This window comes from Neomonachus schauinslandi, chromosome 12 (assembly GCF_002201575.2).
Source record: "Neomonachus schauinslandi chromosome 12, ASM220157v2, whole genome shotgun sequence".
NCBI lineage: Eukaryota > Metazoa > Chordata > Mammalia > Carnivora > Phocidae > Neomonachus > Neomonachus schauinslandi.
Window position 1 is genome coordinate 93,006,036 of NC_058414.1, and position 15,259 is coordinate 93,021,294.

A 15,259-nucleotide genomic window follows, 5' to 3' on the forward strand; every position below is an offset into this window, starting at 1 on the left:
GAAGCCTATCTTCACCCTTGATTTATGAGTCCTCAGTGCTGCTACCATTTCCAAATAAGGCAGTCTAAGGGTGGTAGACAGGGCTAGACCTTCTCTTATATCTGTCTCCCTTATTCTCTGCTGGTGTCACGGCCATTGAACTGGTCCAGCGTCCCTATAAAGGGTTATAGATACAAAGAACTGAACTGTATGGCTAGGCAGAAATAGGTTCCAGTCCACGGGAAGTCAAGTTGGTCCACACACTGCGTGCGCCTCTTCCCTGCAATCTCGGTCCGGAGCTGAAGCTCACCCTCAGGTCTACTCCGCAAGGAGAAGAGGGTTGGTGCACCGCGTGGAGCTGGGTGGAGGGGAGCTGGGCTTGGACAGTGGGAATTGGTTGTATTTATGGGAAGACAGGAAAGTGAGTCCTCCATATGCAAACAATGTCCGTTAGACTTCAGGCGCCACATGCTTATTATGGCCAGCTCGGGTCCCCTTTTGTGAAGTGCCTGACGCAGGGGTTCTGGGCAGAGATGGGAGCCTGCAGAAAGGTGGCTACTGTCTCTGGCTGTGCGGAGAGACGCCTGAGGGCCAGTGAGCCGGCGGTTGGCAGAGGAGGAGAATTGCGGGATTCATCCTGGGGCCGACTGTTTGCCCCCATACCCCTGACGCACAGCCATCATGTGCCAGAGACAAGATGAGGCTTTCCAGGCTGACTGAGTTCGGTGCCCCAGAGTCAGATGTACCACACCTGCGGTCCCGGATGGGGGAGCGAGGAGGGCTCTCTAGCGGCCCCTACACCCAGCCTCCTGGTCTCCCTCAGATACAGGCCCACAGGACCTGCCCGTCCTTTGTCCGTGCCCCGTGTCCTCCGTGAAGCAAAGCCTGGGCTCAGCCCTGACCTCTGCACTCTGTTTTAGCCAACGGTGGAGACCTTTTTGTTTTCACCCTCCAATCAAAGTCTCCCACAGACCCTGAAACGTAAAAAGATAAAAGCGGAGTGGCTGTGTTTGTAGTGAGCGTTCCCTCTAAGACGCTTTCGGTGATACAGAGACAAGCTCCAGTAAATGGGCTTTTCTAAGGCTCTAGAAAGGACTCCCAGGAAACGGAGAAAAGCTGAGCAAACAGGCCTCGGGCAGAGCAGGAATCCTCGAGCTCTGGGAGCTGACCCTCTTTCATCCCTGCCGTCTCGAGGTGTTTGCAGCTCCCTGCACGCGCGCCCCTCTCTCCAGGTCCCGAGCAAGGCTCACAGCCAGCCCAGGTGCTAAGCCTCCAGGACCTTTCAACCCTCCTGACAGCTTCCTTCTGGGTGGCTCAAGTCAGCTTCCAGAGAGACCGAGGAAGAATGTGATTGGCCACCTCTGGCCGGATCACACACCATCGGCCAGGCAGTAAGCGGGCCAGAACTGAGTGACCAGGGCTGGGCCCACAGCTGTGACCAGCATGGGGTCAGGGGCCCTTCCTGCTCACCTGGGACCATGGGTGGGAACTCTCTCTGAAGGAGGTGTGGGGGCCTGGAGCCCTGCGCACAACCAGCAGGCCCGGGGCTCTGGGGCCACGGTCTGAAAGCTTTGACTGATTAGAGATCAGAGGCCCCGCCCTACAGGGTGCATGAGCAGGTGCGTGGCTCACCTTTTGCCTCTGACACGCTCCTCAGTCACTGCACACACCAGGCACCTGAAGAGCTCTTAAAAATACTGATGCTGGGCTCTTACCCCAGAGCAGTCCCAGCAGGACTTCTGGAGGTGATCCCATGTGTAGGCAGGGGTGAAAACCTGTGAAATAGCTGAACTTTAAAGTTCTCTTCAGTGGTAAAATGTTATGCTTCTAGGGGTGAACCGGTTGGCCAAGACCTTTCATGATTTGCTTGTTTTCTTCCCTCCACTCTCCCACCTCTTACGACTATTTCTCAAAGGCTTCTGCAGCAAGAGATAGGCAAGTGCTATAACAGGGCTTCGGTTACTGCTGCGCGGACCTCTCCGAGCCCTGGTTACTGAGGGGCTCAGCGAAATCTGCTTTCTAGGACGTGCACTGTATTTTTTTTAATGGCAAAATCATAGTTCATGTTAAAATGTTAGCATCAAGAAGAGCTTTGGAGAAGTTGCTGTTCTAAGAGCTGTTTCTTGCTGATTGGGGCACTGTCCTGGTCGGAGCTAACCCATTCCATCCACCCTGGAGCTTTGTTACCTGTGTCCATAGGTAGGGTCATCGCCTCCCGAAAGAGGCTGGGGAGAGCACGGGTGTCCACACACCTCATGGCACCGTCAGGCCAGGCTCCGACAGAGGGGAACAGGGACAGAGCCACGAAGGGCTGATCTCTCGAACGGGGTTTTTTTCGGGAGGCTGCAGCTCCAAAGGGTGGAAGAACACTCTCTTCCTCCTCAGGTTCATATCCTTTCCAGGGAGGCCAGACACAGCCATGGAGTCCAGATGCCCAGAGCGGCTGCTGACCCCGTGAATTTGGCTCCGTTAGCTGGAGAGGGAGCCGACTCAGGAGCAGAAGGTGTCCTACCCCCCCATCCCCTGCTCAGCAGAGGGAGCACTGAGAGGCCCAGGGGTCCACCCTGAAAGGATGCTTTGACCTATAAAACCCCATGTGTCAGCACTGAACCCTCCCAGAACCTGACCAGTGCTTGCCCTCTAGGAGTGGACCTTCGAGGGTTGGCCTGTTCCAGTGTTCGGAGAGTCCGCTACGGTGACAGCCACCTCATGCATAAGGCAAAACAGTCAGTCACTCAGACTATAGGTATTTATGGCAAAGTGGGACAAAAAGGCCTCAGAGGTCTAGCTTTCACCCAGACTGGCATTCCAGGCATCTAACTGAGCACAGACTGGGGCCCAAAGGATTAGACTGAGCTACAGGAACAGCTGGTGGGGACCCACCGCAGCAGGGGGCCAGGGCTGGCCAGGCAGGGGTGTGGTGAGCAGATGGAAGAAGAAGAGTCTGCAAGCATGAAAAAAAGTAAATTTGGAGTCAGGAGTCCAAGGATGGAATTTCACTTGACATTGGTTGAAACTACCAGGGCCCAGACACAAAAACAAAAACAAACCAGCAGAGTTCTCTTAACAGCCTCTTCTCTGTTCCATGGTGAAGGAGTATGGCCCGTGCTGTGCACCCCTCTGTTCCAGATTTAACTAGTGCCTAGGTTTAACAGAGGAGACCCTGTACCTCGTGAAGTAACTAGCAACAAATGGTTGAATTAACGCTCCGCGCAGAGGAGGCCGTTAATTAAGCAGGGCAGCTTTGTCAGGCCAGGAGGCTGGGGGGTGGTGGGTGGTGGGTGGCAGCCAGTTTCCCCTTTGGCAGGGCCTCCAGGAGCAATGCTAGCCCAGGCTGGCACAACACCAACTGGGTCCAAGCAGCTGCCAGAGACGAGTGTCTTGATGAATCATCATGGCATTCAGAAGCGCAGGAACATGATGACACGGGGGAAGACAGCACGGTGGGGGAGCATGGGACTGCTACGGGTACTTGTAATTCTCGCGCGGGGGGACCTTGGAGCCCCCTCACGGACACAGAGCCACAAGCTGTATGGGAACATCCAGCCCCCGCCCCGCCCACGCGCTCCTGGCAGACACCGGTCATCTGCGCCACCATCCAGGTCTCGGCTGACCCTGGAGCCTCCTGTCTAGACACCCTGACTGACTCCACTCTGGCACCCAGCAATCAGTCCTTCACAGAGTTAGCATAATTTTCTTAAAACCCTAAGTCTGATAGGTCACTTCTCTGCTCCCAGTGCTCCAGAGGCTTCTAGTCAAAGTGAAAATAAAATCCACATTCTTTACCCTTTTTCTTTAGAAGCTGTCTTAGCTTCTAAGCTAAGGGCTCGGGCTGCTATAACAAAATACCAGAGATCGGATGGCTTATAAACAACAGCAATGTATTTCTTCCTGTTCTGGAGGCCGCGAAGTCCAAGCTCAGTACTCGGGCACATCCAGCGTCTGGTGGGAGCCGCTTTCTGGTTCGTAGACAGGTGTTCTCCTGCTGTGTCCTCATGTAGGGACGGGGCCGAGGGCTCTGTGCGGCCTCTTTTGTGAGGCCACTGATCCCAGTCACAAGGGCACCACCCTCGTGACCTAATCACCTCCCAAGGGCCCCTCCTCCTAATACCATCACCTTGGGGGTTAGAATCTCAACATGTGAGTCCTAGGGGTACTCAAACCCTCCGTCCTTAGTGGAAGCCCTGTATAATCTGGCTCATACTACCCATCCCCCCAACCCCGTTGCTCTGCTGTCCCCGACTCTGACGTCACTCCAACCACACCGGCCGCCTTTCCCGCCTAGAACACACGTACCTTCCCTCCAAGGCCCTGGAGCTGCCTGATGCCTTTGTTCATAGAGCTCTCCCCGCCGGGGTCTCCTGACACGCTCCTTCCTCAGACTTACTCCCACTTAGAAGTCACCCCGAGAGAGGGTTTCCTGGGCCACCCAAATCCATGAAGCCACCTGGTCACTCTCTACATTTTAATTAATTCAGCCTTCTATGGCTGATACATATATATAGGTTGATTTTTTTTTTTTTAACAGCTTAAAGCAAACATTTATTATCTCACAGTTTCCACAGATCAGAATTCCAGGTGCAGTTTAACTGGGATCTCTGCTCAGGGTCTCACAAAACGGCAGTCGAGGTGTCAGCCGGGGCTGGGGTCCCCTCCAAGCCCGGGGTCCTCTTCTGGGGTCATGGTGTGGTCAGTGGGATTCAGTTCCGGGCTGCCGCACTCAGGGAAGCTTGCGTGTTCGGGCCGGCAGGAGAGAGTTCCTGACTTCTTCCATCTCTGACCTTCAGATCTCCTTTAAAAAAAAAAAAACAAAGATCTATTTTTTAGATTTATAATTTTAGATTTACAGAAAAATGGAGTGGGTAGTACAGAGAGTTCCCGTGTTACCCTCTGCCTCTGCACACAGGTTCCCCTCTCCTCAACATCTTCTGTTAGCAGAGTCTGCAACAATTAATGAATAAATATCGATAGATTATTAACAAATGTCCATATTTTATTCAGATTCTCTTAGTTGTTACCTGATATCCATATTTTTTTTCTGTTCCATGCTCCCATCCAGGATCGCACGGTACATCCAGTTATCACGTCGCCTTAGGCTCCTCACAGCTGTGGCCACTTCTCAGACTGTCCTTGTTTTTAGTGACCTCCGCGGTTTGAGGAGCACTGCTCGTCCATACTGCAGGATGCCCCTCTGCTGGGACTTGCCTGACTTTTTTTCATGATTAGGCTGGGTAGCGGGTTTGGGAGGAAAATCGCACGGGTAAAGTGTCATTTCGTCACACCGTGTTAAGGGTACATCCTGTCCGCATGACGGAGGAAGTTGCCCCTGATCACCTGGCTGAAGTAGTGTGTGGGGGCTTCTCTGCTGTAGAGTTACTCTGTTTTCCCTGGTTCCATGCTGTTCTCTGTGGAAGGATGTCACCAGGCACAGCGCACACCTGAGGAGTGGGGGCTTCTCCTTTAGGGTGGAGGATCTACATAAGTTATTTGGAATTCTTCTACAAGGGAGATTTGTCTCTCTCCCCCATTTATTAATTTATTTGATCATTTATTTATGTCAATGTGGACTCGTGGATACTTATTTTTTATTTTGGGTTATAATCCAATACCGATTTATTTTTTTGCTTCAGTTCCAGCTTTGGCCATGGGGAGCTCTGTCAGGTGGCCCTGTGCCCTTTTGACATATTTTATCAATGTGGGGTTTTGGTTTTGGTTGTTGTTGTTATTTTTTTGTTTTGTGTTTGTTTTCTGAGCTCTTCCTACTTTCTGGCACCACAAGGGGCTCTAGGCTCCTCTTGTATATTTCCTGCCATTTCTCCAAAGAGCCCTGGTTCCTTTTATTGGAGAAGGGTGTTAGACACCAAAATCCGGGCACTAGGTGTCTGCGGTGTTGTTAGCATTCTGTATTTGTTCATTGCCTCTCTCTCTCCACTTAGATGTAAGTTCCATGAGCCCCAGAACCTTGTCTACCTTGTTCTCCAAGGTATCCCCCAGGTCGGGAACAGCGTCTGCACTCTCAAATATCTGTTGAATGCGTGCATTGCAAAAGTGAGTTCTGTGTAATAGAAAGTATTTTGTTTTGTCTCGATGGAACAGGTATCAAGAAGGTACCCTGCCTTATCTTCTGTTCCTGGCCTGATCTTCTCCCCTTCCGTGGGATTCCTTACCCTCTTTCTCTCTTTATTTGAACAGTCCTAGGGTCTGTGTACTTCTGGTAGAAAATATCTCACATTCCCTTTGGAAGGAGGGTATGCATTATACATGAATTCATGAAGACCTCTATCTTTAATGGGAGCTCGAGAGTGTTAGCAGTGGAAGGGACCTTAGAGACCATCCAGTTTGATGTCCCTGTGTCTCCAGATCAGAGTGGTTGTGTCAGTTGTCCCAGGCCCCCCAGCTAGTGAGTGGCATCCCTGGAGCCAGGGCTGGCCTGTGATAGCAGCCCCTCCTGCTGCCTGGGTGTTCAGCTCTCCAGACCACACGCACGTCTCCCCACACTGGCATGCCTCCAGTCCGTGCTGCTGGGCAGGTGCCAGGCCCGGAATCTCCCTCCATTCCCTTTCTGCTCCTCCCTTCTCAAAGCACAAAGGGGCGTACGGAGGAGATCATGGCCGGAATTGAGGGCACAGGTGGTAATGGGAAAAGAAAATCATTAAAGGTCCTTTTCCCACCACCTGTGACCAGTGTGGCCTTTTCTCCCTTCCCAGTCCATCCAGGGGAGCGAAGAGAATGTCCTAAAGGAGCTCAGGCTATCAAGTTTGAGTGATTGCAGTGATTTGCAGACCAGTGATGCCAGATGTCTCCCCCTCTGCCAGGCTCACCGAAGAGCAGTTCAGCTGTGCTGTGAATCCCCAGATACACCTCTTCTGATAGCCAGAAACCTTGATAAAGGCCCAGCAATTCTGAGAACGTACAAGCCTAAAATGGAAAGTCTGAGGCCATAGGCATTTTGCCTGGGGGGGACCTCTTCCATTAGGCAGTGAAATGATTTTAGGGATGCCCACAAAGTAGAATAAGATCTAGGGTTATCTTCAGTCTCTCCCCTGCCACTCCTAGCTCCAGCACTCCTTAGAAACATGGCTAGGACTGCATTTCTATCCGTCCCAGAGGCACCGTGCCTTCAACTTCATGACTATGGGTCATTACTTCATGACTCCTGGGTAGGAAGAGGGAGCCCATGTAAATTAGATATTCTGAGTTGGAGGAGAGGATAAATCCAGTAACTCTGTGACTTACCACGTGCAAAGCTTATAAAACCCTCAATAAGTGGTAGCTCTTACTGTTATATGTAAGCCCTAAGTGAAGTCCATTCTAGTAGGCAGAGAATTATCTATAATCCACCATGACCAAACAGGGGCATAAAACCCATCTACTTACCCTGCTAAACTGCTTTTATAGGTTCATGGGAGATTTCACTAGAACATCACAACTCTCCTCTTGGCTTTTTGTCTTACAACCTTTCTTTCAAAATCCTGAGCAGAGATTCACAAAGTACTTTATACCCTGGAATATATCTGTCTTGCCTTTCAGAAGGTGCTTATTTGAGTATTTATTATATAATTTCATTATATATTATAATGAAAATTACCTTCAAAACAAAGACATTTGGGAGAGGAGACACATTGCCAGGAGGATTAAGGAGCAACATGTACCCTTACCTAATGTGGAACGAGGGGCCAGGGTCAGTCACTCCAGCAACGCAAGAAATGGGAGGGCTTAGTTTTCACCCGAAGAGCTAGAACACGTCGAAAGGAGTTGCACCCTTGCCACACTTTGGGACCTGCCTCCATTATAGATTTGCATTTAGGGGAGAATAGTAAGCAGTCTTGGTCCTGGAAACCCAAATCTTGTCAGTGAGGGCCGTGTCCGAATGCCTCTAACCTGCCCACCAAACACTCAGCAAAGCCACAGTCCTCCATATTCCCCAGAACAGGGGGGGTGCTTTGTCATTAAATTCCCAGAGGAAATGCTAAGACAGAAAGCAGACCCTAGAAGGAGGTGGAAAGGAGGGTAGATGGTGAGGGTATCCAAGAGAGCTCGTGGGAAGAACCAGCCCTTGTCTCTTGGATGTCCCTGCCCACACATGCCCACGAGCTGCCCTCCGTTCCTTGCCACCTAACTGGAGGTTGAAGTCCTTGTTCAGGAACTAGAATCCTAACTAAAAGGGAGAATTACGGTTTTATCACAAAGAACTAGTCCAGGACCAGAGGAGCCATGTGACTTGAGAAAGTTACTTAACTACCATTCATTCACTCCTTCAATTTTCTCATCTGCAAGGAGAACTAATAGAAGCGTAGTTGTGAGAATTATAGAGTTAACTCATGTGAAGGGCTTCGGACAATGGTTAGCATTGTTCTCAAGAAAGTTTGAGACATTGTTTTGGCTACTTCTTTGTGAAAACAACTACCTTCAATGACACTCCGTTCTCAGCAGCCCTGTACCATCACCAGCAACACCATGCAAAGACCCTGCCATGGGATGATAAAGATGAAATTGCTTGAACAGATGTTGTCTCTCTGGCTAATCATCACCCTACTTATTCATTCATTCATTCAATAGTCATTGCTTATCATGCACCAGACCCTGTTGAAGCACTTGGGCTAGAGCAGGGAATAGGACAAAGTCCTCATGAAGCTTACACTCTTGTTGGAGAGACAGATAAGCAAGTACCATAAGTATATATATGCTACCAAGTGACGGGCACTGTGGAGAAAAAGAAAGCTGGAAGGGAGGTAGAGAGGGATGGGGGCATTGCTGTGGATGAGGGGGCAGTGGGTGGGCAGAAGGCCTCTCGGGTGGTAACAGTTGAACAGAGGCTTGAATGGAAGCCTTCAATGGAAGTCTTCCATTGAATAGAAGTCTTCCTGGGAAGACTTGGCAGGATCAGTCCTTGCAAAAGGAATAGCAGGGACAAGAGACTTGGGACGGGAATGAGCCTGTTGGGTCTGAGGACAGTTGTGAGAGGAACAGAGTAAGTTGGAGATTATTTCCCCAAAGAGAAGAGATATAGGGCCTTGGAGCCCATGATATGGGTTTGATTGATTGAGGGGGCACCATCTCTCATCCTGGCCTGACTTCTATCTATTTCACAGATTGCCCTGGGTTTATTGCCTGGCTGAGCACTTGATATGATGTGGCATTTATCAGTGATCCAGCTTCTTTCTGGGGTGCTGAGAGCTGGAGCTTCTTCTACTTCCCATGGCAGTTCCTGTGAGTGGGGCATGGTATCTGTGCCCCAGGGTGGCCAGGTCAGGTAGGGGGACTGTCGTGTGCCCCTGAAAATGTTGCATTGCTGCACACCTGGGAGCATCCCTCCCTTCCAACAAGGACCAACTACATAATTTGCGGGGCCTGATGCAAGATGAGAACCTGGGACCACTTCTTTAGACTTTCAAGATGGTGACAGCAGAGCATGAAAGCAGGCATGCCCATGAGACCAGATCTGCCTCTATCCCTGTCCCACACTCACACTCCCTGACCCCAGGGCGTGGCAACCGTTCACTGCAGGGGCTCCAGAGGGTTCTGAGAAATCAGGTCTTTCCTCTTTCTGCTCCCATTTCCTCTTTTCCCTAACTTAGGCCAAGTCTGCTGTGCTTAAAATCACCCCTTGTCCCTGATGACCAAATAATCACATAGACATGCGTTCCCCTTTCCTTAGATCAAAAGCTGGCCCCCCCCCAACGTTGCCCAAAGGCCTGCGAATAAGACGAAGCTGAGTTTGTTGCTTACTGCCATCAGGGAGAACAGCACCTTGCAAAATTGGCGGGGTCCCAGAGCAGGAAGGTAAGGTCAGGATTGATGGAGAATTAGAAGTTTGCTTTAAGGCCTTTATTTCAATGCAGCCGTTTGATTGAGATTGGTTGAGAATACTGATCATGTCTAGGATTGATGGAAACAGCAGGATTGGGAAAATCTTCGAGCACACACCGTCGATGTTTTCAGTGGAAGCTGATGGATCTTTTGTGAAGTTCCTGTAATGAACAATCAAAACCAGTTATGTGGGCAGGACGGACCTGGAAGTGTAAAGGAGACAAGGGAATAGCAAAGTTAGGTTACTCTAGACACTAAGGCATGGTTTTGGTTCAGTGTCTAGGCTGAGGGTGGGGTGGGTGATTTGGAGTCTCACTCAGGATGAGTGATTTCTCCACAGCCTGGTGCCTGACGGGCCTGCTTCTGCCAACACAGACATATCTGAATTATCCAGTGAATATAGACCAGAGTCAGGCCAGGACCCTGACACCGTAAGGTGTCCTTTTATCATGGTAACAAGACCCTGTCTTTCTTGGGATAGACATAACATTGCTGCACTGAATTGGGGTCCTTGCTTGCAGACAGTGGATTATTGGCAAGAGTGGGATAGGGGAAGGGCAGGCAGGAGATGAGAGAGAGGGCAGGGTAGCTGGAAGACCATCTCCATTACTGGGGGGTGGGGAAGGGTTGTTGAGAAAGAACAGATTTCTCTAGCAGCCTTTTCAGTGGAAACAGAAAGACCCAGAATGTGGTGGTGACTTCATAGTGCTTGATTGCCATGGAAACTTAGGTAATTTCTAAAGCAGCTTCAAAAGCTTCCATCCCTGTGGCTCTTCTTGGATGTTCTTACAGAGGTGTGCAAGCTTCAGAGAAAGGGAACTTGTCAGGCAAGCCTCTGGCTCTTGAAATGAGTCATAAAGCAAAGAAAAATGCTTGTTCCTGAAATAAATGGAGAGACCCCTACTAGAGGGCATAAAAGTGGCTCCTGGGGAAACAAAATGGAGGAGCAACTACAAATGAGGAGGAATTTCCTCTCTCCTGCCCTGGGGGTTAAGGACAGGTGAGAAGCGGCATCAGAAATAGCCAAACCCGAGGAAGGGAGGCGGGGAGCTCTGCCCCCGAAGCATCTTGTCACCCCCACTACTTGGATGGCTGAGTTGTATTATGTGGACACAGGAGTTAGGGCCCCTACTCCCTCTGGGCACCCAAAAGCTGGCTTGAGCTGACCTGGATCCTTGAGCTGGGGGGCAGGGCCGGGCAGCCCCCACAGCGAACAAGCAGGCACACCTCTGAGTCCAGGGCAGCACGCCTGCACCTCACTGCCATGATGCTGATGATGCCTCCTATGATTGGGGGTGGGGAGGAGCTTGGCCATCCTGGACTGTTCAGCTCTCCGCTGAATGGGGGCTGGTGACGGCCTTGAAGCCCTAGGGGTGCCAGTGGGAGAATGATTCTGGGAAGGCCCTAAAGCATTACTCTGGAGAAGGTTTATAAAGATGGACCCAGAGAGATAAAGGAATTCTGCTCTGGTGGACATACTTTTCATCCTAACAGACCTTGGGCTTTGGGGACAGGTGAGTAATGGTGTGCATTTTTATCCCCCAGTATAAAATAATTGGAGAACGAGGGCCTGTGTGAAGCTCTTCTACAGAGTCCCTGACATTCTGGAAGTCTCCTGATTTCAAATATACTTTCCTGTTATCAGATCGTGTCTCATACCACGAGTCTTATTTGGGCTTTGGAAAAAGCACTCTCCCTATCTATAGAAGCCATTGGAAGATCAAGGATATCCCAGATGTGGCCGTGAAGAGGCCCGCCCATCCCCACCTTAGTGAACCATTAGAAGCCACTCAATGCACATCATTCATTAAATAAACAACGAGCTGTTAAGTACCCACTCAATACTAGGTACTGCAGAAGATAAAACCTAGTGCCTTGGAGTTGCTCACAGTCTTAGAGAAGAATCAGGCACCTAGACCCATGGGTGTGAGAAAAGAGCAGTTTTCCTTTTAATGACTGACACCTTTAAAATGCAAAATAGGGAAAACAAAAGAATTCTGGGTCTGAATTTTCAGCAGGAAAGAGGACGAGGACAGCTTCAATCCACCCATCCAGGGAGGAGGTGCTGGCCACGCAAAAAGGGCAGAAGGGGGATCAGTTATGATTTGGGTGACCCCGGCAGTTCACAGAGCCTCAAAGGAGGGGCACGGGAGGCCTCTGTGGACTTTCAAAGCCCCAGAGGAGGCGGGTGGGAGAGGCAGAGCGGGAGAGAGGAGCCCATGTTTCAGAGCATCTGTGCTCCCTCAGTGGTAGATGTTGTTCAGACATTAATGCTTTCATCTTCCCATCAGCCCTAATTTTGTAGAACACAGACTAGGCCCAGGGAGCCACAAAGCAAGCCTGAAATTAAGTCTTCAGTTAATACCCACTCTTTCTTCTCTGTTCCCGGGACATGTGGAAGAAAAGGAAAGGCTCCTGGGCGAGCCCACCTGGGACAGAGAAGCAGCCTGAGGAATTAACCAGCCAGGCAGACAGGTTTACTCGCAAGCCTACCAGAATGGTCCTGCCCACGGGTAAGGGGCAGGCAAGTGTTCGTTTGGGGGCAGGGCAGAGGGGTAGAGAGGCCAAGAAGGGAGTCACTTCTAGTACCGGAGTGTCAGCAACAGCAGTAAATCCAGATGTGATGAAGGTCAACCACAGTTTCACCGCCTGTGAGATGGTAGCTGCCTTCTAGGGTTGTGCTAAGAAATCACTAAGAAGTGGACCGTGCTGAACATCGTCCGGCATGTAATGAGCACTTCCTACGTGTTTATTCATGTGCTCAGTTTATCACTGGCTCTTACCTTCTTTGTGGTTCCTAGCGCTTGCTTCCAGAGTTTAAGGTCACATGGTTCCCAGACCCAGGATTCCAACTCAAGTCTATTCGACTCTCAAGGCCAGGTTCGTACTTACCAGTCAGTGCTCTCTCTCAAAAATTAAGTGGTCGACATATTTATGACCCTCAAGCCACTCATGACCTGATCGGGTGAGGGACGACCCCACACAGACCTCTCATCATGGTGGATGAAGACCGTTGTTCTTGGGGTGGCAGAGAAGATGAGGCTGATTCTGTTGAAGGGAGGTTTCCCAGAGAAATAAGGAAATGAGCGTCTTTGGCCAAGAGCCTTATCTTTTCGTATGCTCTAGACAGAAGACAAAGCTTGGGGCTATTACTTCTATAGCTCTCCACCAACCCCCTCATCTCTTTAAGTCTGATTTCTGTTCCCACCATGTCTCAGAAGCTCCTTTCTTAGAGACCTGCTTCCTCCTGGCTGTTCCGCCTGTCGCCTGTCCTCGAACCTCCTCTTTCTGACCTCACATGGATTTACCTGTCTCTGTTCCTCAGACTCTCATCTCTTGTCTTCCATGACAACACGCTCGTGATTTTTCCTTTCTTCCGTGCCTTTTCTGTTTTCTTTGCTCTTTGCTTTATCTGTAAATGTGGCCTTCACTGCTCTTTTTTCTTTTTCCCTACAAATATGTCTCCTTGTCACCAGTATCTACTCTCACAGTGACAATGACCGCTGCGTGGATGAGTCTGGAACTGGTATTGAATGGCCCATTCTGAGCTCCAGCCCCATGTTTTTAACTGTTCTCTGGACGTCTCCACCCTTCTGGAACCTCAGACATGCCTTGAACTAGACTCGTGCTTTCTCGCTATATGGTGCGCGTGTGCTTAATGTTTATGGCGTACGTGCCAAGCGCCTGGCTTACTGTGGGTGCCTGACAAATGTCAGCTTCTGTCCTTTCCCTTCTCCCAATGAAATGAGCTGCTTTTCTTGCCTTCCTCAGCACAGGAGTCTGCCAGTCACCTCTGAGTCATTGTTCACTTTTCCAGTGTCGCCCCTACCTTAGCATCAACTGTCAGCACCTGCCAGTATCTCCTTTGTGGCTCTCTCACTCATGTCCATTCCCTGAGCGCTACTGGGGCCCTTAGTACGATGCTAGTGTTGGCCAGTCATTTAGCCCTGGGTGGACATCTGTGTCCCCAAACTCTGAGCCTCCATTTTCTTAACTGTAAAACCGAGGGGGTGCCGCCTACGCTGTGTGGTTTTTGTGTGGATGGAATGAAACAATATGTAGGAACAGCATCTAGCAGAGGATACGTATCGCATAAATGTTCATCTCCTGACTTTCCCTCAATTCAAACTTTACACAGTGTCTTTCTAAAAATACACCTCCTGCCATGTCATTTCTCTGATGAAAACGTTCTGGGGTTCCATGTTGCTTATCGAGTAAAGGTCAGCATCGCCAGCCTGGAGTTTAACGTTGGCCGCCATCTTGGCCCAGACTCACCTTCAGCCACACGTCCGGTGCTCCCTGCACACCACCTGCCGTTGCCTGCCTCCGTGCCACCCTGCTCGGCCCGATGAAGTCCTCTGCTTCCTCAAGGCTCAGCGCGCACTCAGCATCTTCTAGAAACCTTTTGAGTCAGCTTAACTAAAACCAGACTCTGCCTCTGAACTCAGGCATCACTTTGTACCATCTTGATGGCGCTTACTTCACTGTGAATATCTCTGGGAGCAGAGATTGAGATAATTTCCTGTGTCCCCTATGGGTCAAAGCCTCCATGGTAGCAGGGGGCCTCTTCCTTGCTGGCTCCTCCGGTGGTCATTTTGCCCCTCTTCATTTTAAATCTTAATAGGGTTTCTGGTAACTTCTACTTATTGGACTTAGGTTCTTTCTGCTAAAGTAACATAAATTAAAGTCAGTCTTCAGATATTAGACTGTTCTATAGCACTTCTTAATTATCTGCTTTACAGACTAAGTGCAACTCACTAAATATTGAGTGCCTACTTGCATGCTAGGCATCGTGCTAGCATCCAGGACACACAGATAAGAACATGGATGGTCCCTGTCCTTATGGGCCACCCAGGTAGCGGTGGAGAAAGAGTGGCGGGTGCCGTAACAGAGGGGCTATGGGTGCCCAGAGAAAGAGGACCTTTCTGTGCCAGGGACTCCAGAGCAGCCTCAAGGGGGGCTAGAGATTGAGGCTGAAGGAAGAATCAGGTCAACTCGCCCTTAACTGTTGCCCTCAAAAGGCTTTTATGCCATCAATCAACTGAACCTGTCCTGAGGCACTTTCTAGAAGCAGTATGCCAAGTCTTTATTCGTTCTCATTTAGGACTTCACATGTCATTAATACATTTCTGTTTTTCTATTTCTCTGTGTAACTAAGCTCTGTCGTGAATGAAGCAAAAAAGAATCCTTTTTATCTTTAAAAAAAAAAAAATGCTTAAGCAGCTTTATGTGAAGGTAAAATGTAAATTAGTGTGACATTTGACCCCCCTGATTTTGGCCCTGGGTAGGAAGGAATGCCAATAGCTGTGTCCTTCGCACCCCTCCCCCTAACAAAACCTAGGAATTTCTTAAAGATCCCACCATACTTCCAGGCTACAATTTATTTAAGGAAAGTACCCCCTCTGGCTCAGCTCTTACCATTTTCAGACAAGTTCCATTGCCATCACATTCCCCAGAAGCCTCTGGGTCC

The 15,259-nt window shown here is 50.0% G+C and overlaps 1 protein-coding gene across 1 annotated transcript in view; it reads left to right on the forward strand.

Moving 5' to 3' along the window:
• Positions 1-15,259, forward strand: part of TMEM178B (transmembrane protein 178B) — a 331,137-nt gene that overhangs the window by 301,891 nt on the left and 13,987 nt on the right. The gene's annotated exons all lie outside the window — the stretch shown is intronic.